We start from the raw sequence: 24458 nt of genomic DNA, 5'->3' as shown, positions 1-24458 counted from the left end.
GGTGATTTGGGCATGTCGCCTTTGTATGTGTTACAGGGCATCTTTCCTATTGGGGTTGAGCACAATGATGATATACTAGGTGTGTTGTCTCTAATCTTTTACTCACTCATGTTAATTACTTTGATCAAGTATGTTTTCATTGTGCTGAAAGCCAACGATAACGGCGATGGTAATTGATAATCTTCTCTCATGCTTAGCAATTTGTTTTAATAGATTAGTTATTGTAGTTCTTGGAATTTCATTTTTATTGCTAGATGATAATTAGAAAGAAATTTATATTTCTTGATGATAACACTTGCACACAAAATAAAAATGACATTTGGTGATGCTATATTAGTGTGTCAATAATAATGCTTTGAACTTTGAATGGTGTTGATATGTTACATATTGAATTGCTAGCAGGGAATACATTGTCATCAAACCATTCTTTATTTTATAATGTAAATTGTATTGTTGCAGGAGGAACTTTCGCTCTATATTCTCTCATATGTTGCTATGCTAAGGTCAGCTTGATGCCCAACTAGCAGGCTGAATACAAAGAAGTGTCTAGGTACCGACTAGATGTACCAAACCGACAACTCAAGAGAGCATCCTTTATCAAATCTATGCTTGGGCGTAACCAAATACTAAAGTATTTCATCTTGTTCATGACCACGCTTGGCACCTCCATGGTGATTGGAGAGATGGCATCCTCACACCATGCATATCAGGTACAATAGAGTGGTATTCTTAAGTCCTACTTATCTCTTTACTGTTAGTTAAGATGGTGTAAAAATTAAGCTATTTCTTCAATTCATTTAGCTTTGTTACAATTATTTATAACTTCACATTTCATGAACTCTTTGTATCTAATATTCTGAATAATAATTTACATTATGATTTCCTCCTTGGTGTAGTATTGTCAGTAGTGGGGGGGAGTTAAGGATGCTACTAGTGCGCTTACTGATAATACGATCATGTGGATTTTAGTAGGAATCTTGATTATTTTGTTCCAAGTTTAGAGATTTGGGATAGATAAAATTGGCTAAAGTTTTGCCCCAGTATTAACAATTTGGTTTTTTTTTTTTTCCATTTGAACTATTGGCATGTACAACTTTGTGAAGCATGATCCTGGGCTTATCAAGGCAATCAATCCAATGTATATTGTTGACTATTTCATTAGGAATAAGAAGAATGCATGGATTTCTCTTGGAGGCGTCATCCTATGCCTAACAAGTGTGTTTCATAATCTCATCTCATTGTTTAAACACTTTGAATGACAGAAATGAGATATAGTGACAGACTTAGGCTGTTGCATAGCTATTGTCTCAGGTTTTAGCTTTAGAAACCTTGTTAGAGTTGACTCTTTCGATTTGGAGGCTGATAGATTCACCTCCAATCAAGTCCCTAGATCTTCTCAGGTATTTTATTTCTCTCTCTCAAATTTTATTATTCTCCCAGTACACTACAAGAAAAAAGTCTTAATACAACGAAAAAAGTCGTTGCAATAACAACTAATCAATATATTACTAAAAGCTGAAGCGTGGCATTTATAGCTGCTGAGTTCCTGTTGCGCCACCTCATTACCACGTCATTTGCCACATAATTAATATTTATTCTTATTTTTTTTACAAATATATATATATATATATATATGTATAGATTATTGACTTTACATATTCATCTTTGTCGGTTTTAATATCTATATATAATTAATATTTATTCCTATTTTTTTTTACATATATATATATATATATAAATAGATTATTAACTTTACATATTCATCTTTGTCGATTTTAACATCTATATATATATATATATATTTCTTTTTTATTTCCAATTTTTCTATAATTTTTTTTTTTACATTCACTTATTTTTTTTAAATATTTACATTTTCTTCAACCTTTCTTCTTCCCTTACCTTTTCATCTCCCCACTACCCTCTACTTTAATATTGCTATTCATCCTTCTCTTCATCTTCCTTTATTTGTCTTTTCTTATCCCTTCCCTCTTACTATAAATTTGTCATTCTTTTCCATTCTTTGCATAGTTTTCTCTCACAAAAAGGTTCTCTCTCTCTCTCTCTCTCTCTCTCTCTCTCTCTCTCAAGCGTGGCATTTATAGCTGCTGAGTTCCTGTTGCGCCACCTCATTACCACGTCATTTGCCACATAATTAATATTTATTCTTTTTTTTTTATAAATATATATATATATATATGTATAGATTATTGACTTTACATATTCATCTTTGTCGGTTTTAATATCTATATATAATTAATATTTATTCCTATTTTTTTTTACAAATATATATATATATATATATAAATAGATTATTAACTTTACATATTCATCTTTGTCGATTTTAACATCTATATATATATATATATATATATATTTCTTTTTTATTTCCAATTTTTCTATAATTTTTTTTTTTACATTCACTTATTTTTTTTAAATATTTACATTTTCTTCAACCTTTCTTCTTCCCTTACCTTTTCATCTCCCCACTACCCTCTACTTTAATATTGCTATTCATCCTTCTCTTCATCTTCCTTTATTTGTCTTTTCTTATCCCTTCCCTCTTACTATAAATTTGTCATTCTTTTCCATTCTTTGCATAGTTTTCTCTCACAAAAAGGTTCTCTCTCTCTCTCTCTCTCTCTCTCTCTCTCTCTCTCTCTCTCTCTCAATGTTTTGGTGGATTTTTATTTTTTATTGTATCTCTGCTTTAGGTTGATAAAATTTTGTATTTTTAAGAACTCTAATTTATGTTGATACGATTTAGTTTTGTGTTTTAAGTTATTATTATTATTATTATTTTGCTCTTTGATTGTTAAATTTTATCCGATTACATTATAAAAAATTAAAGATAGTAGATAAAAATAAAATAGTATTCCATTACATAGCATAATTTGGATAATTTAGTGTTTATTGTTATATCTTTTAATTTTTCTTATTTTTTTCTTTTCTTCCATTTTACTCAATATTGAAATTCAACCACATCCTCCTTATCATTAAATTATTTATATTTTCTCTCTCTTTTTGTTTTAAAAAATAAAAAATGTAATATTTTACTTAAATTCAAATAAAAGAAAATTGTGCTCATCAAATTGTACTCATTTTTTTTTTTAACATTTACACTTTCTTCAACCTTTCTCATTCTCTTTACCTTTTCATCTCCCCAAAAATTCTACCTTGATATCACTCTTCCTCTTTCCTTTTATCTTCCTTTATTTTGTTTTTTTATATTATCATCCTCTTAATATAAATGTATCATTCACTCTTCTATTCTTTACATAATTTTATCTCACAAAAAAGTGGTTATTTCCCACTCTTTCTCCCTCAATTTTTTGGTAGATTTTTTATTTTTATTTTTCTTGCATCTCTATTTTAGCCTGATAAAGTTTTGTATTCTTTAGAGCTCTATTTTGGTTTATGGGATTTAGCTTTGTGTTTTAAGTTTATTTATTTATTTTTTATGTCTTTGATTGTTAAATATTATCATATTTCATTATAAATAATTAAAAATAGTATATAAGAATGTACTATTATTATATTACATAGAATTATTTGGATAAGTTAGTGTTTATTGTTATGTATTTTATTTTTATTTTTTTTCTCATATCATTTTATTTAACATTTAAATTCAACCACATCCCCCATATATATCATTAAATTATTTATATTTCCACTCCTTTTTTATTTTTAAAAATTTTAAATATAATATTTTGCCTAAATTAAATAAATAAAATTGTCCACATTAAGTGGAGTAATGATAGGGAAACACTCATTCTCACACCCAATGCATCAAAGGAAGAATGAAACACAAAACAAATCAAGTTAGAAACACTAAATAATAAATAAATAAAAATTAATAATGCATATTTAATGTCATAGAATCATCATCAAATTTTGGAAAACGATAGGTTGCCAGTGGAGAGAGAGAGAGAGATGGTATAGAAAAAAAAAACCAATACAAAGTAATAAAGAGTAGATAAAGAAAAAAAAAAAACCAAACGTCAATTAGTAATCGTTGATTGGAAAACAAAGAGGTTGTTAGGAGAAGTAAAAAATAAAATAGAGATTACCGTGTGGAGAACATTAAAAACTTTACAGTGTAGTAACATAAACTGTTTAATTCACTTAAAAAATTAAATCAACAATCAATAATTAAATACAATCATAGTACTAAATTTAAATTTAAAACTAATCAAATTCTAACTATGGAAACCATATTAATCATAACTAAAAAAGAGATGTTCTCTGATAGTAGTAGAAATTGAATAAGAAATAAATTTAGAAAATTTAAAAATCCATTTTTTGACATTTCATTGAACCTTATTTATAATATATATTTATATATATATAATTTTCATGCACTATTACTTTCGAAAATCTAATGAACAATGCTACCTCTCATTTATCGTTTTTGTTATGCAAATCATCAGTTAGTAAATAAATATATGATAATGGTAAGAAGCGTTACAAATGAGATCACTAAAAAAAATATAAAATTAATTAGCCACTATCATTATGGAGTAGTAGTCTATAATTTTACGCATCCAAAAAAGTGGAATATATAGAGTTTTTTTTTAAAGGTATGTGTAAAGATTCACTATGTGTGTGTGTGTAAAGGTAAAAAAAAAAAAAAAAGGGTATATTTAAGGTTTTTGTTAACTTAAAAACTAATGAAAATCAAATGGTTAATAACTAAAATTATAGTATTAATAAAATATTTAATGAGACCATCCTAAAAAAATTACCGCGCACAACGCGCAGGTATGCGACTAGTATTTTATAAACTTCGAACTTCAAGGTTGGACTATACATGCATAAAAAGAAGGGTTGCAGTAAGGTTCAATGAATGTGAACAAACAAACAAACGTGCCAAATTCACAATTCGCTTATGTAAAATGAAAGCAAAATTAACGGTCCTCTTCACATTCCCCACTCATGAAAAAAGAGACTAAGAATAGCTCCCATGAACACACACAATCTACTACTAGTACTAACACACTTGCTTGTCTTTTTCTTTCTTCCAATGGTTGCACTTTTTGGTTTGCTTTTGTCTTCAACAAATTATTTGTTTAATCATGTTGGGCAATCGCAATTTAAGCTTGTGAATTGAACCAATTTGCTGAGATCACCCTCAAACTCTAACCCCAAAGACAAACACAGAGCTATTATTGGAAAAAGATAGTTTGGAGGAAAGGGAGGTGAAGTTTTCTTTCCTCCAATAACTTGTGGTAATGACATTGGCAAGTAGGCATAGCAAGCAAAGCACACCTTTGCGTGAGCACTAGGTTTCTACTAGTGTCCTTTTAATAGCTGTTATTGCAACGACAAAAAAGTCTATGCAACTTGTTGTAATACACTCCAAGTTAATATATTTATGCAATAGTAGATTTTTGTTGCAATAATTCCATATAGTGCAACTATTTATATTCTGCAACGATTTACATTGAAATTCTCATTGCAATAGGTGTTATTGCAATGACAAAAAAGTCAGTGCAAGTTGTTGTAATAAACTCCGAGTAAATATATATATATATGCAAAACTAGATTTTTGTTGCAATAAATTCCATATCTTGCAACTATTTATATATTGCAACGATTTACTTTGAAAATCTTGTTGCAATAGTTTTTTTTTTTTTTTTTTTTTTTAAGCAATAAGTTTATGCAACACTAGATTTTCGTTGCAAAATTCCAAATATTGCTACAATTTACTTTAAAATTTTCGTTGCAATATGTTATTTTTTTATTAAAAATGTTTTTTTTTTAATTTAAAAAATAAATATATCATTTATTTATTTGATGTGTTTGAGCCCAGGCCTTGGATTGGGGAAGCATAATGAAGCTAGCATTTCAAAGCATTGGGGTTGTGTTTGGTGATTTGGGCATGTCGCCTTTGTATGTGTTACCGGGCATTTTTCCTACTGGGGTTAAGCACAATGATGATTTACTTGGTGTGTTTTCTCTAATCTTTTACTCACTCATGTTAATTACATTGATCAAGTATGTTTTCATTGTCCTGACAGCCAACGATAACGACGATGGTAATTGATAATCTTCTCCCATGCTTAGCAATTTGTTTTAATAGATAAGTTATTGTAGTTCGTGGATTTTCATTTTTATTGCTGGATGATAATTAGAAAGAAATTAATATTTCTTGATGATAACACTTGCACACAAAATAAAAATGACATTGGCTGATGCTATATTAGTGTGTCAAAAAAATGCTTCGAACATTGAATGGTGTTGAGATGTTACATATTGAGTTGCTTGCGAGGAATACATTGTCATCAAAATATTCATTATTTTAAAATGTAAATGGTATTGTTGCAGGAGGAACATTCGCTCTGTATTCTCTCATATGCCGCTATGCCAAGGTCAGCTTGATGCTCAACTAGCAGGTTGAAGACAAAGAAGTCTCTAACTACCTACTAGATGTGCCAAACCGACAGCTAAAGAGAGCATCCATTATAAAATCAATGCTTGAGAGTAACCAAATACTAAAGTATTTCATCTTGTTTAGGACCACGCTTGGCACCACCATGGTGATTGGAGAGATGGCATCCTCACACCATGCATATCAGGTAAAATAGAGTGATATTCCTAAGTCCTTCTTATCTCTTTACTGTTGGTTAAGATGGTGTAAAAATTAAGCTGTTTATTCAAGTCATTTAGCTTAGTTACAATTATTTATAACTTCACATTTCATGAACTATTTGGATCTAATAATCTAAATAAGAATTTTCATTATGATTTCCTCCTTGGTGTAGTATTGTCAGCAGTGGGGGGGAGTTAAGGAAGCTACTAGTGCACTTACTGATAATACGATCATCTGGATTTCAGTAGGAATCTTGATTATTTTGTTCCATGTTCAAAGATTTGGGATAGATAAAATTGGCTAAAGTTTTGCAGCAGTAATAACTATTTGGTTTTTTTTTTTTTTTTTTTTTTTTTTTTTTTTTTTAAATTTGAACTATTGGCATGTACAACTTTGTGAAGCATAAATCAGGGGTTATCAAGGCAATCAATCCAATGTATATTGTTGACTATTTCATTAGGAATAAGAAGAATGCATGGATTTCTATTGGAGGCGTCATACTATGCAACCACAAAAAAATCGTTGCAATAGGTGTTGTTGCAACGACAAAAAAATCAGTGCAAGTTGTTGTAATAAACTCTGAGGAAATATATTTATGCAACAATAGATTTTTTTGCAATAAATTCCATATCTTGAAACAATTTATATATTGCAACGATTCACTTTGAAAATCTCGTTGCGAAAGGGTTTTTTTTTTTTTTTTTTTTAAAGCAATAAGTTTATGTAATACTAGATTTTCGTTGCAAAATTCCAAATATTACAACGATTTCCTTTTAAAATTTCGTTGCAATAGGTTATTTTTTTATTAAAAATGTTTTTTTAATTTAAAAATAAATGAATCATTTATTTATTTGAATTGTTTGAGCGCAGGCCTTGGATTGGGGAAGCAGAATGAAGCTAGCATTTCAGAGAATTGGGGTTGTGTATGGTGATTTGGGCATATCGCCTTTGTATGTGTTATCGGGCATTTTTCCTACGAGGGTTAAGCACAATGGCGATTTACTTGGTGTGTTTTCTCTAATCTTTTACTCACTTATGTTAGTTACTTTCATCAAGTATGTTTTCATTGTGCTGACAGCCAACGATAACGACGATGGTAATTGATAATCTTCTCCCATGCTTTGCAATTTGTTTTAATAGATAAGTTATTGTAGTTTGTGGATTTTCATTTTTATTGCTGGATGATAATTACAAAGAAATTAATATTTCTTGATGGTAACACTTGCACACAAAATAAAAATGACATTGGCTGATGCAATATTAGTGTGTCAAAAATAATGCTTTGAACGTTGAATGGTGTTGATATGTAACATATTGAATTGCTAGCAAGGAATAAATTGTCATCAAACTATTCACTATTTTATAATGTAAATTGTATTGTTGCAGGTGAACTTTCGCTCTGTATTCTCTCATATGCCGCTATGCCAAGGTCAGCTTGACGCCTAACTAGCAGGCTAAAGACAAAGAAGTGTCTAACAACCGACAGTAACCAAATACTAAAGTCTTTCCATCTTTTTCTTGACCACGCTGGCACCTCCATGGTGATTGGAGAGATGGCATCCTCACACCTTGCATATCAGGTGCAATAGCTTCGTATTCCTAAGTCCTACTTATCTCTTTACTGTTGGTTAAGATGGTGTAAATATTAAGCTGTTTATTCAATTCATTTAGCTTAGTTACAATTATTTATAACTTCACATTTCATGAACTCTTTGTATCTAATAATCTAAATAAGAATTTTCATTATTTCCTCCTTGGTGTAGTATTGTCAGTAGTGGGGGGGAGTTAAGGAAGCTACTAGTGCGCTTACAGATAATACGATCATGTGGATTTCAGTAGGAATCTTGATTATTTTGTTCCATGTTCAGAGATTTGGGATAGCTAAATTGGCTAAAGTTTTGCACCAGTACCAACTATTTGGTTTTTTTTTTTTTTTTTTTTTTTTTTTTTTTTTTTTTTTCATCTGGATTATTGGTATGTAGAACTTTGTGAAGCATAATCCAGGGGTTATTAAGGCAATCAATCCAATGTATATTGTTGACTATTTCATTAGGAATAAGAAGAATGCATGGATTTCTATTGGAGGCGTCATACTATGCCAAATAGGTGTGTATCATAATCTCATCTCATTGTTTAAGCACTTTGAATGTACAGAAATGAGATGTAGTGACTGACTTAGGCTGTTGCATAGCTACTGTCTCAGGTTTTAGCTTTAGAAACATTCTTAGACAGGACTCTTTCGATTTGGAGGCCGATAGATTCACGTTCAATTAAGTCCCTAGATGTTCTCTGGCATTTTATTTCTCTTTCTCAAATTTTATTATTCTTACAATACACAACAAGAAAAAAGACTTAATACAACGAAAAAAGTCGTTGCTATAACAACTAATGTCGTTGTAATAGGTGTTATTGCAATGACAAAAAAGTCAGTGCAAGTTTTTGTAATAAACTCCAAGTAAATATATATATATGCAAAACTAGATTTTTGTTGCAATAAATTCCATATCTTGCAACTATTTATATATTGCAACGATTTACTTTGAAAATCTTGTTGCAATAGTTTTTTTTTTTTTTTTTAAGCAATAAGTTTATGCAACACTAGATTTTCGTTGCAAAATTCCAAATATTGCTACAATTTACTTTAAAATTTTCGTTGCAATATGTTATTTTTTTTATTAAAAATGTTTTTTTTTAATTTAAAAATAAATTTATCATTTATTTATTTGATGTGTTTGAGCCCAGGCCTTGGATTGGGGAAGCATAATGAAGCTAGCATTTCAGAGCATTGTGGTTGTGTTTGGTGATTTGGGCATGTCGCCTTTGTATGTGTTACCGGGCATTTTTCCTACTGGGGTTAAGCACAATGATGATTTACTTGGTGTGTTTTCTCTAATCTTTTACTCACTCATGTTAATTACATTGATCAAGTATGTTTTCACTGTGCTGGCAGCCAACGATAACGACGATGGTAATTGATAATCTTCTCCCATGCTTAGCAATTTGTTTTAATATATAAGTTATTGTAGTTCGTGGATTTTCATTTTTATTGCTGGATGATAATTAGAAAGAAATTAATATTTCTTGATGATAACACTTGCACACAATATAAAAATGACATTGGCTGATGCTATATTAGTGTGTCAAAAAAATGCTTCGAACATTGAATGGTGTTGAGATGTTACATATTGAGTTGCTTGCGAGGAATACATTGTCATCAAAATATTCATTATTTTAAAATGTAAATGGTATTGTTGCAGGAGGAACATTTGCTCTGTATTCTCTCATATGCCGCTATGCCAAGGTCAGCTTGACGCTCAACTAGCAAGTTGAAGACAAAGAGGTCTCTAACTACCTACTAGATGTGCCAAACCGACAGCTAAAGAGAGCATCCAGTATAAAATCAATGCTTGAGAGTAACCAAATACTAAAGTATTTCATCTTGTTTAGGACCTCGCTTGGCACCACCATGGTGATTGGAGAGATGGCATCCTCACACCATGCATATCAGGTAAAATATAGTGATATTCCTAAGTCCTTCTTACCTCTTTACTGTTGGTTAAGATGGTGTAAAAATTAAGCTGTTTATTCAAGTCATTTAGCTTTGTTACAATTATTTATAACTTCACATTTCATGAACTATTTGTATCTAATAATCTAAATAAGAATTTTCATTATGATTTCCTCCTTGGTGTAGTATTGTCAGCAGTGGGGGGGAGTTAAGGAAGCTACTAGTGCGCTTACTGATAATACGATAATACGATCATCTGGATTTCAGTAGGAATCTTGATTATTTTGTTCCATGTTCAGAGATTTGGGATAGATAAAATTGGCTAAAGTTTTGCACTAGTACCAACTATTTGGTTTTTTATTTTTTTTTATTTTTTTTATTTTTTTTTTTTTCATCTGGACTATTGGTATGTAGAATTTTGTGAAGCATAATCCAGGGTTATTAAGGCAATCAATCCAATGTATATTGTTGACTATTTCATTAGGAATAAGAAGAATGCATGGATTTCTATTGAATGCGTCATACTATGCCAAACATGTGTGTATCATAATCTCATCTTATTGTTTAAGCACTTTGAATGTACAGAAATGAGATGTAGTGACTGACTTAGGCTGTTGCATAGCTACTATCTCAGGTTCTAGCTTTAGAAACATTGTTAGACAGGACTCTTTCGATTTGGAGGCCGATAGATTCACGTTCAATCAACTCCCTAGATCTTCTCTTGCATTTTATTTCTCTCTCTAAAATTTTATTATTCTTACAATACACAACAAGAAAAAAGAATTAATACAACGATAAAGGTCGTTGCTATAACAACTAATGTCGTTGTAATAGGTGTTATTGCAACCACAAAAAAGTCAGTGCAAGTTGTTATAATAAACTCCGATGAAATATATATATGCAAAACTATATTTTTGCTGCAATAAATTCCATATCTTGCAACTATTTATATATTGCAACGATTTACTTTGAAAATCTTGTTGCAATAGTTTTTTTTTTTTTTTTTTTTTTTTTTTTTTTTTTTTTTTTTTTTTTTTTTAAGCAATAAGTTTATGCAACACTAGATTTTCGTTGCAAGATTCCAAATATTGCTACAATTTACTTTAAAATTTTCGTTACAATAGGTTATTTTTTTATTAAAAATGTTTTTTTTAATTTAAAAATAAATATATCATCTATTTATTTGAAGTGTTTGAGCCCAAGCCTTGGACTGGGGAAGCGTAATGAAGCTAGCGTTTCAGAGCATTGGGGTTGTGTATGGTGATTTGGGCATGTCGCCTTTGTATGTGTTACCGGGCATTTTTCCTACTGGGGTTAAGCACAATGACGATATACTTGGTGTGTTGTCTCTAATCTTTTCCTCACTCATGTTAATTACTTTGATCAAGTATGTTTTCATTATTATGACAGCCGACGATAACAGCGATGGTAATTGATAATCTTCTCTCATGCTTAGCAATTTGTTTTAATAGTTTAGTTATTGTGGTTCTTGGATTTTCATTTTTATTGCTAGATGATAATTAGAAAGAAATTAATATTTCTTGATGATAACACTTGCACACAAAATAAAAATGACATTGTGTGATGCTATATTTGTGTCAATAATATTGCTTTGAACATTGAATTGTGTAGATATGTTACATATTGAATTGCTAGCAAGGAATACATTGTCATCAAATCTATGCTTGAGAATTACCAAATACTAAAGTATTTCCATCTTGTTCATGACCACGCTTGGAACCTCCACAGTGATTGGAGAGATGGCATCGTCACACCATGCATATCAGGAACAATAGATTGATATTCCTAAGTCCTACTTATCTCTTTATTGTTGGTTAAAATGGTTTAAAAATTAAGTTGTTTATTCAATTCATTTAGCTTAGTTACAATTATTTACAACTTCACATTTCAGTTACTCTGTGTATCTAATAATCTGAATAAGAATTTACATTACGATTTCCTCCTTGGTGTAGTATTGTCAACAGTGGGGGGGAGTTAAGGAAGCTACTAGTGCGCTTACTAATAATATGGTTACGTTTTCAGTAGGAATCTTGATTATTTTGTCCCATGTTCAGAGATTTGGGATAGATAGAACTGGCTAAAGTTTTGCCCCAGTACTAGCTATTTGGTTTTTTTTTTTTTTTTTTTTTTTTTTTTTAAAACGAAAAAAGACTTTATACAACGAAAAATGTCGTTGCAATAACAACTAATGTCGTTGTAATAGTTGTTTTTGCAACGACTAAAAAGTCAATGCATGTTGTTGTAATAAACTCCAAGGTAATATATTTATGCAACACTAGATTTTCGTTGTAATAAATTCCATATATTGCAACTATTTATATATTGTAACGAATTACTTTGAAAATTTCGTTGCAATAGGTTTTTTTTTTTTTTTTTTTTTTAAAGCAATAAGTTTTTGCAACACTAGATTTTCGTTGCAAAATTCCATATATTGCAATGATTTACTTTAAAATTTTTGTTGCAATAGGTTATTTTTTTATTAAAAATGTTTTTCTTTTAATTTTAAAATAAGTAAATCATTTATTTATTTGAAGTGTTTGAGCGCAGGCCTTGGATTGGAGGAGCATAATGAAGCTAGCATTTCAGAGCACTGGGGTTGTGTATGGTGATTTGGGCGTGTCACCTTTGTATGTGTTACCGGGCATTTTTCCTACTGGGGTTAAGCACAATGATGATATACTTGGTGTGTTGTCTCTAGTCTTTTACTCACTCATGTTAATTACTTTGATCAAGTATGTTTTCATTGTGCTGACAGCCAACGATTACGGCGATGGTAATTGATAATCTTCTCTCATTCTTAGCAATTTGTTTTAATAGATTAGTTATTGTAGTTTTTGGATTTTCATTTTTATTGCTAGATGATAATTAGAATGAAATTATTATTTCATGATGATAACACTTGCACACAAAATAAAATTGACATTGGGTGATGCTATATTAGTGTGTCATTAATAGTGCTTTGAACTTTGAATGGTGTTGATATGTTACATATTGAATTGCTAGCAAGGAATACATTGTCATCAAACTATTCATTATTTTATAATGTAAATTGTATTGTTGCAAGAGGAACTTTCGCTCTATATTCTCTCATATGCCGCTATGCCAAGGTAACCTTGACGCCCAACTAGCCAGCTAAAGACAAAGAAGTGTCTAACTACCGACTAGATGTGCCAAACCGACGGCTCAAGAGAGCATCCTTTATAAAATCTATGCTTGAAAGTAACCAAATACTAAAGTATTTCATCTTGCTCATGACCACGCTTGGGACCTCCATGGTGATTGGAGATATGGTATCCTCACACCATGCATATCAGGTAAAATAGAGTGATATTCTTAAGTCCTTCTTATCTTTTTACTGTTGGTTAAGATGGTGTAAAAATTAAGCGGTTTATTCAATTCATTTACCTTTGTTACAATTATTTATAACTTCACATTTCATGAACTCTTTGTATCTAATATTCTGAATAATAATTTACATTATGATTTCCTCGTTGGTGTAGTATTCTCAGCAGTGGGGGGGAGTTATGGAAGCTACTAGTGCGCTTGCTGATAATATGATTATGTGGATTTCAGTAGGAATCTTGATTATTTTGTTCCAAGTTCAAAGATTTGGGATAGATAAAATTGGCTAAAGTTTTGCTCCAATACTAACCATTTGGTTTTTTTTCATCTGAACTATGACATGTACAACTTTGTGAAGCATGATCCAGGGGTTATCAAGGCAATCAATCCAATGTATATGGTTGACTATTTCATTAGAAATAAGAAGAATGCATGGATTTCTATTGGAGGCGTCATCCTATGCCTAAAAGGTGTGTATCATAATCTCATCTCTTTGTTTAAGCACTTTGAATGTACAGAAATGAGATGTAGTGACAGACTTAGGCTGTTGCATAGCTACTGTCTCAGGTTTTAGCTTTAGAAACCTTGTTAGACTTGACTCTTTCGATCTGGAGGCTGATAGATTGACCTCCAATCAAGTCCCTAGATCTTCTCAAGTATTTTATTTCTCTGTCTCAAATTTTATTATTCTTTCAATACAATACAAGAAAAAGGACATAATGCAACGAAAAAGTCGTTGCAATAACAACTAATGTCGTTATAATAGGTGTTATTGCAACGACAAAAAAGTCAATGCAACTTGTTATAATAAACTCCAAGGTAATATATTTATGCAACACTAGATTTTCATTGCAATAAATTCCACATATTGAAAAAATTTATATACTGCAACAATTTAGTTTGAAAATCTCGTTGCAATAGGTTTTTTTTTTTTTTAAACAATAAGTTTATGCAACACTAGATTTTCGTTGCAAAATTCCATATATTGCAACGATTTACTTTAAAATTTTCATTGCAATATGTTATTTTTTTTATTAAAAATGTTTTTTTTTTTAATTTAAAAAGAAATAAATCATTTATTTATTTTAAGTTTTTGTTTGCAAGCCTTGTATTGGGGAAGCATAATGAAGCTAGCGTTTCAGAGCATTGGGGTTGTGTATGGTGATTTGGGCATGTCGCCTTTGTATGTGTTACCGGGCATTTTTCCTACTGGGGTTAAGCACAATGACGATATACTTGGTTTGTTGTCTGTAATCTTTTCCTCACTCATGTTAATTACTTTGATCAAGTATGTTTTCATTATTTTGACAGCCAACGATAACGGCGATGGTAATTGACAATCTTCTCTCATGCTTAGCAATTTGTTTTAATAGTTTAGTTATTGTAGTTCTTGGATTTTCATTTTTATTGCTAGATGATAATTAGAAAGAAATTAATATTTCTTGATGATAACACTTGCACACAAAATAAAAATGACATTGTGCGATGCTATATTAGTGTCAATAATATTGCTTTGAACATTGAATTGTGTAGATATGTTACATATTGAATTGCTAGCAAGGAATACATTGTCATCAAACCATTCATTATTTTATAATGAAAATTTTATTGTTGCAGAATGAACTTTCGCTCTATATTCTCTCATATGCCGTTAGGCCAAGGTCAGCTTGACGCCCAACTAGCAGGCTGAAGACAAAGAAGTGTCTAACTACTGACCTGATGTGCCAAACTGACGGCTCAAGAGAGAATCCTTTATCAAATCTATGCTTAAGTGTAACCAAATACTAAAGTATTTCCATCTTGTTCATGACCACACTTGGCACCTCCATGGTGATTAGAGGGATGGCATCCTCACACCATGCATATCAGGTACAATAGAGTGATATTCCTAAGTCTTACTTCTCTCTTTACCGTTGGTTAAGATGGTGTAAAAATTAAGCAATTTATTCAATTCATTTAGCTTAGTTACAATTATTTATAACTTCACATTTCACAAACTCTTTGTATCTAATAATCTGAATAATAGTTTACATTATTATTTCCTCCTTGGTGTAGTATTATCAGCAGTGGGGGGAGTTAGGGAAGCTACTAGTGCACTTACTAATAATACTATCATATGGATTTCAGTAGGAATCTCGATTATTTTGTTCCATGTTCAAAGATTTGGGATAGATAAAATTGGCTAAAGTTTTGCTCCAGTACTAACAATTTGGTTTTTTTTTTTTTTCATCTGAACTTTTGGCATGTACAACTTTGTGAAGCATGATCCAAGGGTTATCAAGGCAATCAATCCAATGTATATTGTTGACTATTTCATTAAGAATGAGAAGAATGCATGGATTTCTATTGGAGGCATCATCCTATGCCTAATAGGTGTGTATCATAATCTCATCTCATTGTTTTAACAAATTGAATGTACAGAAATGAGTCAAAGTGACAGACTTAGGCTGTTACATAGCTACTGTCTCAGGTTTTAGCTTTAGAAACCTTGCTAGACTTAACTCTATCAATTTGGAGGCTGATAGATTCACCTCCAATCAAGTCCCCAGATCTTCTCTGGTATTTTATTTCACTCTCTCAAATTTTATTATTCTTACAATACACTACAAGAAAAAAGACTTAATACAACGTAAAAAGTTGTTGCAATAACAACTAATGTCGTTGTAATAGGTGTTATTGCAACAACAAAATAGTCAATGCAAGTTGTTATAATAAACACCGAGGTAATATATTTATGCAACACTAGATATTCGTTGTAATAAATTCCATATATTGCAACTATTTATATATTGCAACAATTTACTTTGAAAATCTCGTTGCAATAGGTTTTTTTTTTTTTTTTAAGCAATAAGTTTACGCAACACAAGATTTTCGTTGCAAAGTTCCATTTATTGTAACGATTTACTTTAAAATTTTCGTTGCAATAGGTTTTTTTTAATTAAAAATGATATTTTTTTAATTTAAAAATAAATAAATCATTTATTTATTTAAAGTGTTTGAGCACAGGCCTTGGATTGGGGAAGCATAATAAAGCTAGCATTTCAGAGCATTGGGGTTGTGTGTGGTGATTTGGGCATGTCGCCTTTGTATGTGTTACCAGGCATTTTTCCTACTGGGGGTTAAGCACAATGACGATATACTTGGTGTGCTGTCTCTAATCTTTTACTCACTCATGTTAATTACTTTGATCAAGTATGTTTTTATTATTCTGACTGCCAACGATAACGGCGATGGTAATTGATAATCTTCTCTCATGCTTAGCAATTTGTATTAATAGTTTAGTTATTGTAGTTCTTTGATTTTCATTTTTATTGCTAGATGATAATTAGAATGAAATTAATATTTCTTGATGATAACACTTGCACACAAAATAAAAATGACATTGGGTGATGCTATATTAGTGTGTCAATAATAATGCTTTGAACTTTGAATGGTGTTGATATGTTACATATTGAATTGCTAGCTAGAAATACATTGTCATCAAACCATTTATTATTTTATAATGTAAATTGTATTGTTGTAGGAGGAACTTTCACTCTATATTCTCTCATATGCCGCTATGCCAAGGTCAACTTGACGCCCAACTAGCAGGCTGAAGACAAAGAACTTTCTAACTACCGACTAGATATGCCAAACCGACGGCTCAAGAGAGCATCCTTTATCAAATCTATGCTTGAGAATTACCAAATACTAAAGTATTTCCATCTTGTTCATGACCACGCTTGGCACCTCCATGGTGATTGGATAGATGGCATCCTCACACCACGCATATCAAGTACAATAGATTGATATTCCTAAGTCCTACTTATCTCTTTATTGTTGGTTAAAATGGTTTAAAAATTAAGCTGTTTATTCAATTCATTTAGCTTAGTTACAATTATTTTCAACTTCACATTTCAATTACTCTGTGTATCTAATAATCTGAATAAGAATTTACATTATGATTTCCTCCTTGGTGTAGTATTGTCAACAGTGGGAGGGAGTTAAGGAAGCTACTAGTGCGCTTACTGATAATATGGTCATGTGGATTTTAGTAGGAATCTTGATTATTTTGTTCCATGTTCAGAGATTTGGGATAGATAGGACTGGCTAAAGTTTTGCCCCAGTACTAACTATTTGGTTTTTTTTTTTTTTTTTTTTTTTTTTTTTAACGAAAAAAGACTTAATACAATGAAAAATGTCGTTGCAATAACAACTAATGTCATTGTAATAGGTGTTTTTGCAACGACTAAAAAATCAATGCAAGTTGTTCTAATAAACTCCGAGGTAATATATTTATGCAACACTAGATTTTCGTTGCAATAATTTCCATATATTGCAACTATTTATATATTGTAACGAATTACTTTGAAAATCTCATTACAATAGGGTTTTTTTTTTTTTTTTTTTTTTTTTTTTTTAAAGCAATAAGTTTTTGCAACACTAGATTTTCATTGCAAAATTCCATATATTGCAACAATTTACTTTAAAATTTTTGTTGCAATAGGTTATTTTTTTATTAAAAAATTTTTTCTTTTAATTTTAAAATAAATAAATCATTTATTTATTTGAAGTGTTTGAGCGCAGGCCTTGGATTGGAGAAGCATAATGAAGCTAGCATTTCAGAGCATTGGGGTTGTGTATGGTGATTTGGGCATGTCACCTTTGTATGTGTTACCGGGCATTTTTCCTACTAGGGTTAAGCACAATGATGATATACTTGGTGTGTTGTCTCTAGTCTTTTACTCACTCATGTTAATTACTTTGATCAAGTATGTTTTCATTGTGCTGATAGCCAACGATTACAGCGATGGTAATTGATAATCTTCTCTCATTCTTAGCATTTTGTTTTAATAGATTAGTTATTGTAGTTTTTGGATTTTCATTTTTATTGCTAGATGATAATTAGAAAGAAATTATTATTTCATGATGATAACACTTGCACACAAAATAAAATTGACATTTGGTGATGCAATATTAGTGTGTCATTAATATTGCTTTGAACTTTGAATGGTGTTGATATATTACATATTGAATTGCTAACAAGGAATACATTGTCATCAAACTATTCATTATTTTATAATGTAAATTGTATTGTTGCAGGAAGAACTTTCGCTCTATATTCTCTCATATGCCGCTATGCCAAGGTAACCATGACGCCCAACTAGCCGGCTGAAGACAAAGAAGTTTCTAACTACCGACTAGATGTGCCAAACCGACGGCTCAAGAGAGCATCCTTTATAAAATCTATGCTTGAAAGTAACCAAATACTAAAGTATTTCATCTTGCTCATGACCACGCTTGGGACCTCCATGGTGATTGGAGATATGGTATCCTCACACCATGCATATCTGGTAAAATAGAGTGATATTCCTAAACCCTTCTTTTCTCTTTACTGTTGGTTAAGATGGTGTAAAAATTAAGCAGTTTATTCAATTCATTTAGCTTTGTTACAATTATTTATAACTTCACATTTCATGAACTCTTTGTATCTAATATTCTGAATAATAATTTACATTATGATTTCCTCGTTGGTGCTGTATTCTCAGCAGTGGGGGGGAGTTATGGAAGCTACTAGTGCCCTTACTAATAATATGATTATGTGGATTTCAGTACGAATCTTGATTATTTTGTTCCAAGTTCAAAGATTTGGGATAGATAAAATTAGCTAAAGTTTTGCTCCAATACTAACAATTTGGTTTTTTTTCAACTGAATTATTGGCGTGTACAACTTTGTGAAGCATGATCCAGGGGTTATCAAAGCAATCAATCCAATGTATATTGTTGACTATTTCATTCGGAATAAGCAGAATGCATGGATTTCTGTTGGAGGCGTCATCCTATGCCTAAAAGGTGTGTATCATAATCTCATCTCATTGTTTAAGCAGCTTGAATGTACAGAAATGAGATGTTGTGACAGACTTAGGCTATTGTATAGCTACTGTCTCAGGTTTTAGCTTTAGAAACCTTTTTGGACTTGACTTTTTCGATTTGGAGGTTGATAGATTCACCTCCAATCAAGTCCCTAGATCTTCTCTGGTATTTTATTTCTCTGTCTCAAATTTTATTATTCTTACAATACAATACAAGAAAAAAGACTTAATACAATGAAAAAAGTCGTTGCAATAACAACTAATGTCATTGTAATAGGTGCTATTGCAACGACAAAAAAGTCAATGCAAGTTGTTGTAATAAACTCCGAGTTAATATATTTATGCAACACTAGATTATCGTTGCAATAAATTCCATGTATTGCAACTATTTAAATATTGCAACGATTTACTTTGAAAATCTCGTTGAAATAGGTTTTTTTTTTTTTTTTTTTTTTTTTTTTTAAAGCAATAAGTTTTTGCATCACTAGATTTTCGTTGCAAAATTTCATATCTTGCAACGATTTATTTTAAAATTTTCATTGCAATCGGATATTTTTTTTATTAAGTTTTTTTTTAATTTAAAAATAAATAAATCATTTATTTATTTGAATTGTTTGAGAGCAGGCCTTGGATTGGGGAAGCATAACGAAGCTAGCATTTCAGAGCATTGGGGTTGTGTATGGTGATTTGGGCATCTCGTCTTTGTATGTTTTACCGGGCATTTTTCCTTTTGGGGTTAAGCACAATGACGATATACTTGGTATGTTGTCTCTAATCTTTTACTCACTCATGTTAATTACTTTCATCAAGTATGTTTTCATTGTGCTGGCAGCCAACGATAACGACAATTGTAATTGATAATCTTCTCTCTTGCTCAATTTTTTATAATAGATTCGTTATTGTAGTTCTTGGATTTTCATTTTTATTGCTAGATGATAATTAGAAAGAAATTAATATTTCTTTTTGACAACACTTGCACATAAAATAAAAATGACATTGGGTGATGCTATATTAGTGTGTCAATAATAATGCTTTAAACTTTGAATGGTGTTGATATGTTACATATTGAATTGCGAGCAAGGAATACATTGTCATCAAACTATTCATTATTTTATAATATAAATTGTATTGTTGCAAAAGGAACTTTCACTCTATATTCTCTCATATGCCACTATGCCAAGGTCAGCTTGATGCCCAAGTAGTAGGCTGAAGATAAAGAAATGTCTAACTACCGACTAGATGTGCCAAACCGATGCCTCAAGAGAGCATCCTTTATCAAATCTATGCTTGAGAGTAACCAAATACTAAATTATTTCCATCTTGTTCATGACCACGCTTGGCACCTCCTTCGTGATTAGAGAAATGGCATCCTCACACCATGCATATCAGGTACAATAGAGTGATATTCCAAATTCCTACTCATCTGTTTACTGTTGGTGAAGATGGTGTAAAAATTAAGCTGTTTATTCAATTCATTTAGCCTAGTTACAATTATTTATAACTTCACATGTCATGAACTCTTTGTATCTAATATTTTGAATAATAATTTACATTATGATTTCCCCCTTGGTGTAGTATTGTCAGCAGTGGGGGGGAGTTAAGGTAGCATCTAGTGCGCTTACTGATAATACGATCATGTGGATTTCAGTTGGAATCTTGATTATTTTGTTCCAAGTTCAGAGATTTGGGATTGATAAAATTGGCTAAAGTTTTGCCCCAGTACTAACAATTTGGTTTTTTTTTTTTTTTTTCATTTGAACTATTGGCATGTACAACTTTGTGAAGCATGATCTAGGGGTTATCGAGGCAATCAATCTAATGTATATTGTTGACTATTTCATTAGGAATAAGAAGATTGCAAGGATTTCACTTGGAAGCGTCATCCTATGCCTAACAGGTGTGTATCATAATCTCATCTCATTGTTTAAACACTTTGAATGTACAGAAATTAGATATAGTGAAAGACTTAGGCTATTGCATAGCTACTGTCTCAGGTTTTAGCTTTAGAAACCTTGTTAGACTTGACTCTTTCGATTTGGAGGCTGATAGATTCACCTCCAATCAAGTCCCTAGATCTTCTCAGGTATTTTATTTCTCTCTCTCAAATTTTATTATTCTTACAATACACTACAAGAAAAAAGACTTAATTGAACGAAAAAAGTCGTTGCAATAACAACTAATGTCGTTGTAATAGGTGTTATTGCAACGACAAAAAAGTCAATGCAAGTTGTTGTAATAAACTCCGAGGTAATATATTTATGCAACACTAGATTTTCATTGCAATAAATTCCATATATTGCAACGATTTACTTTAAAAATTTCATTGCAATAGTTTTTTTTTTATATTAAAAATGTTTTTTTTAATTTAAAAATAAATAAATCATTTATTTATTTGAAGTGTTTGAGCGTAGGCCTTGGATTGGGGAAGCATAATGAAGCTAGCATTTCAGAGCATTGAGGTTGTGTATGGTGATTTGGGCATGTCGCCTTTGTATGTGTTACTGGGCATTTTTCCTACTAGGGTTAAGCACAATGACGATATACTTGGTGTGTTGTCTCTAGTATTTTACTCACTCATGTTAATTACTTTGATCAAGTATGTTTTCATTGTGCTGACAGCCAAAGATAACGGCGATGGTAATTGATAATCTTCTCTCATGCTTACAAATTATTTTTTATAGATTAGTTATTGTAGTTCTTGGATTTTCATTTTTATTGCTAGATGATAATTAGAAAGAAATTAATATTTCTTGATGATAACACTTGCACACAAAATAAAATTGACATTGGGTGATGCTATATTAGTGTGTCAATAATAATGCTTTGAACTTTGAATGGTGTTGATATGTTATATATTGAATTGCTAGCAAGGAATACATTGTCATCAAACTATTCATTATTTTATAATGTAAATTGTATTGTTGCGGTAGTAACTTTCGCTCTATATTCTCTCTTATGCCACTATGCCAAGGTCAGCTTGACGCCCGACTAGCCGACTGAAGACAAAGAAGTGTCTAACTACCGACTAGATGTGCCAAACCGACGGCTCAAGAGAGCATCCTTTATCAAATCTATGCTTGAGAGTAACCAAATACTAAAGAATTTCATCTTGTTCATGACTACGCTTGGCACCTCCATGGTGATTGGAGAGATGGCATCCTCACATTATGCATATCAGGTACGATAGAGTGATATTCCTAAGTCCTACTTATCTCTTTACTGTTTGTTATAATGGTGTAAAAATTAAGCTGTTTATTCAATTCATTTGGCTTTGTTACAATTATTTATAACTCCACATTTCATGAACTCTTTGTATCTAATATTCTGAATAATAATTTACATTACGATTTCCTCGTTGGTGTAGTATTGTCAGCAGTGGAGGGGAGTTAGGGAAGCTACTTGTGCGCTTACTGATAATACGATCATATGGATTTCAGTAGGAATCTTGATTATTTTGTTTCAAGTTCAAAGATTTGGGATAGATAAAATTGGTTAAAGTTTTGCTCTAGTACTATCAATTTGGTTTTTTTTCATTTGAACTATTGGCATGTACAACTTTGTGAAGCATGATCCGAGGGTTATCAAGGCAATCATTCCAATGTATATTGTTGACTATTTCATTAGGAATACAAAGAATGCATGGATTTTTGTTGGAGTCATCATCCTATGCCTAACAGGTGTGTATCATAATCTCATCTCATTGTTTAAGCACTTTAAATGTACAGAAAATGAGATGTAGTGACTAATTTAGGCTGTTGCATAGCTACTGTCTCAGGTTTTAGCTTTAGAAACCTTATTAGACTTGACTCTTTTGATTTGGAGGCTAATAGATTCTTCTCCAATCAAGTCCCTAGATCTTCTCAGGTATTTTATTTCTCTCTCTCAAATTTTATTATTCTTACAATACACTGCAAGAAAAAAGACTTAATACAACGAAAAATGTCGTTGCAATAACAACTAATGTCGTTGTAATATGTGTTATTGCAATGACAAAAAAGGCGATGCAAGCTGTTGGAATAAACTCCGAGGTAATAGATTTATGCCACACTAGATTTTCATTGCAATAAATTTCATATATTGCAACGATTTATTTTGAAAATCTCATTGCAATAGGTTATTTTTTTATTAAAAAAAAGTAGTAAATTTATGCAACACTAGATTTTCGTTGCAAAATTCCATATATTGCAACGGTTTACTTTGAAAATCTCGTTTCAATCGGTTATTTTTTTATTAAAAATGTTTTTTTTTAATTTAAAAATAAATAAATCATTTTTTAAATAATAATTTTTTATTAACCTGTGTTGCAATTCAAACACCATATTTAGGTACTATTCTAACAAATTAAAGATATGCATAAAAGATGAAAATTTTGAAATACTTCATTTCAATACATATGTCAAAAAAGACAAATATATACATAACTTGTTGAATTTATATTCAAACACATAGTTTAGTGGCATTGTGTTGTGTGGATTAAGAAACCAAGAATGAATTAAAATTATGTGTGGAAACTGTGTGTGTGACCCTAGTAATTCAATGTGGCTTATCACAAATGTACTACTTGATATCATCATGCAAGCCATAAATAAAAACTTCTATCTTTAACCAGGCCTTTCTTGTCAGTCCCTTCCACGAAGTAAAGCAAATACAACTAAAAGAAACTGGATAAGCCTTAAACTTAAATAATAAATAAATAAAAAAATACGAAATTCAATCCTCTACATTAGAGAGAGAAAAAAAAACTTTTAATTATTCTTTTGTAATTTTCGAAAATATTTGATTGTAATATTTATCCTTCTGTTTAGATAGTTGATGCATGTTCAATAGTAGATTTTTTAGGCAAAGATTACTAGTAGTAGTAGGACTAGAAGTCTAGGACTTACCAGTTACTTGTAGGATATATATTTAAGCTTTCAACGGTATAGAGATTTTAATTTTAATTAAAAATTTTTTTTTGGTGGAAACTAATCAGCAATTAGAGCCTGTAAATTATCTTGCTTAATTAAAGGCTTTCTCATTTCAATTTTAACTCCTGAGTTTAGATAGGTCATAAGATTGTAAGTTTGAGTGAGATGGAGGGTGTTGATGCTAAAGAAGAAGAAAGCTCACAAGAAAAAAATCATGTAGAAGAAAAAGAACAAGAACA

At 30.9% G+C, this 24458-nt stretch overlaps 2 pseudogenes; both read left to right on the top strand.

Annotated features, from left to right (window-relative positions):
* Positions 1 to 9352: 9352 nt before the first annotated feature.
* LOC126690272 (potassium transporter 19-like) lies at positions 9353 to 10108 on the top strand (annotated as a pseudogene).
* A 2578-nt stretch (positions 10109 to 12686) lies between these two features.
* Positions 12687 to 14797, top strand: LOC126690271 (potassium transporter 19-like; annotated as a pseudogene).
* Positions 14798 to 24458: the final 9661 nt, after the last annotated feature.

Source organism: Quercus robur, chromosome 6 (genome assembly GCF_932294415.1).
Source record: "Quercus robur chromosome 6, dhQueRobu3.1, whole genome shotgun sequence".
NCBI lineage: Eukaryota > Viridiplantae > Streptophyta > Magnoliopsida > Fagales > Fagaceae > Quercus > Quercus robur.
Note: the sequence above shows the minus strand (reverse complement) of the source record. Positions and strands in the feature narration are given on the sequence as shown.